The sequence below is a fragment of the Carlito syrichta genome, unplaced genomic scaffold (assembly GCF_000164805.1).
Source record: "Carlito syrichta isolate Samal-C Ts95f unplaced genomic scaffold, Tarsius_syrichta-2.0.1 Scaffold311903, whole genome shotgun sequence".
NCBI classification, from domain to species: domain Eukaryota; kingdom Metazoa; phylum Chordata; class Mammalia; order Primates; family Tarsiidae; genus Carlito; species Carlito syrichta.
In genome coordinates, this window is record NW_007255999.1 from 29,176 (window position 1) to 31,420 (window position 2,245).

The following is a 2,245-nucleotide window of genomic DNA, read 5'->3' on the forward strand; positions in this document are numbered from 1 at the left end:
CGCCCCCGCCGGTGAGCGCGTCCCCGAGTCGTGGGGTGGGGGTTGCCCCTCCTCCTGCAGAACCAACCCCAACCTCGGGCGGTGCCTGGGGGTCTGGGCTGCCGGCCTGGCAGGTGCTCTCTCCCCCAGCGAATTTCCCAGAATGCACCAGGACAGGGGGTCATTTGGGGCCTCCCTGACCTTGGCCCCGCCCTGGGCCGGTCCTGGAAGCTAGGGATGAGAAGTGCTGTGGGTTCTAATGGGGAGCAGAGTGATCAGAGGACCTGAGGGTGTGGAAATGGGTGGCAGAGTGGTGAAGGACTCGAGCTTTGCTAATGGGGGCCTGAGCAGTGCAGGGGTCGGAACATGTGGTAATAAGCCTTAGGGTTGTGTGAGGTTTGAGGTCCAATGTCTGCTAATGGAAAGGGGGGTGCAGAGCGACGAGCGCCCCAAGGGTGTGTAATAGGAGGTAAGGTGTCGGGCAAGTTCCAGGACATACTAGTAGGGACGTAGAAAGGCTCAGTGTGTGTTAATGGGGGATGGGATGGTAGAGGTACCAGAATGTGTGCCAGTAGGATCAGGGCACTGAGGCCTCGTGTGTGGTGATGAGGGTCGGGATGGTGTTAATGCCGTGTGTCTGTCCATGGGAGACTGCGGTGTATGAGAGTACTGGTGTGCTCATGGAGGCCAGGTAGTCGAAGGACTCAAGTGCTGTGTGTGTGCTAATGGGTCATGGCTGTAGAGGGTGTGTGCATGTGGTAATAAAGGTCTGGCTAGTGTGAGGCCCAGTATAATGGTAATGAAGGCAGGGTGGTGGAGGGTGAAGGTGTACAAAGGGGGCAGGACAGTTGAAGGCCTAAACCTGCGCTAACAGGTATGAGAATTGTGTATCTACATGTGTGGAGGGGGTGGTGATGAGAAAAGTGTCTTAGCACTGTAAGAGGGTTACAGTGGTGTGAGGTGTGTGTCCATGAACACGGAATGTAAGACTCCAGGGCAAACTGGGAAGGGGCAGGATAATACAGTATATGACGTTCTAGTGACTCTGAATGTGGGTTTAGAGCCATAGAAGCACTTAAATGTGTGTCATTGAGGGAAGAGTCAGAGCTGTGTGAGATCTGGAATATACTAATGAATGTCACAACTTTGTGAAGATAGTGTGTTTGTGTCTGTGGGGGACCGGAGTGTGTTGTGTTGAGGTTCCAGGGAGTGTTAATGGGATGGGACAGAGCTGTGGAGAGGATCTAATGTGTAATAAGGGGGATCAGGGTGCATAAAGACATCCAAATGTGAACCAACAGGATATAGCTGTGAAGGGATTGAAGCAAAGAGAAGTAGAAGACAGGAATGTGTGATGATCTAGGTGTGCTAATGGGGGTCAGGGTTGAATGAAGACCTGTGTGCACTAATGAGGTTCAGGCCATTATAGAACAGTGTGTCTGTTCCTCAGCCCTGTAGAATAGGGCTGAGTAAGGGTTCAGGGTGTACTAATAGGGAAGCCAGGAGTGTATGAGACCCAGTGTGTGCTAACAGGGGTCAGGTTGGAGTGAAGGTTCAGCTTGTGCTGATGGAGGGGATAAGATAGTGCAGGGACTGGAATGTGTGTTAAAGATGGCCATAGCTGTGAAGGGCCTTGAGCGTGGGCAAAATTGGTCAGGAGGTTCACTTTGTGTTAATGGGATTCAGGGCAACATGGAGAAGGTCCGGTGGGTGCTAATGCAGGGTCACCAGTAGAGCACCTAAGTGTGTTAATAGGGGTCAAAATCATGGGGAATAATATGTTAATGAGGGGGTCAGTACATGGAGAAGCTAACAGGCAGCTGAGCAAGGTAGGGGCCCAAGAACGTGATGACTAGAGTTACTTAGAGAGGGCTGAGTGTATGCTGAGTTCAGTGTGATATGTTAGGGCTTTGGATGCTGATGGGATAGGAGATAAAGGGGAGATTGTGGGTGCTAATAGGAGTTAAGATGTAGTGCGACCTTCTTGAAGGACTAGTGTGTGCTAATGGGGATCAAGACAGAATGGAGGTGTGTGTTTATGGGAGGAGTAGAGTGTGATGACTAGTGGTCCTTAGTGTTCAGTGTTATATGAGGTGGTGAGTATCCTTGAGTATGAGTGTAGGCTGAGGATGGATGTGTGGCCTCAGGGATCAGGAAGCACATGTGTCCTTTTTGGGGTGAAGTTTTTTTTTTTGTTTGTTTTTGTTTTTTTTTTTTGAGTTGGAGTCTCACTCGGTTGCCCAGACTGGAGTGCAGTGGCTGCTGC

At 51.0% G+C, this 2,245-nt stretch overlaps 1 protein-coding gene across 1 annotated transcript in view; it reads left to right on the forward strand.

Moving 5' to 3' along the window:
- The window catches only part of CDK16 (cyclin dependent kinase 16), a 9,750-nt gene that overhangs the window by 935 nt on the left and 6,570 nt on the right, over window positions 1-2,245 (forward strand). The window lies entirely within an intron of this gene.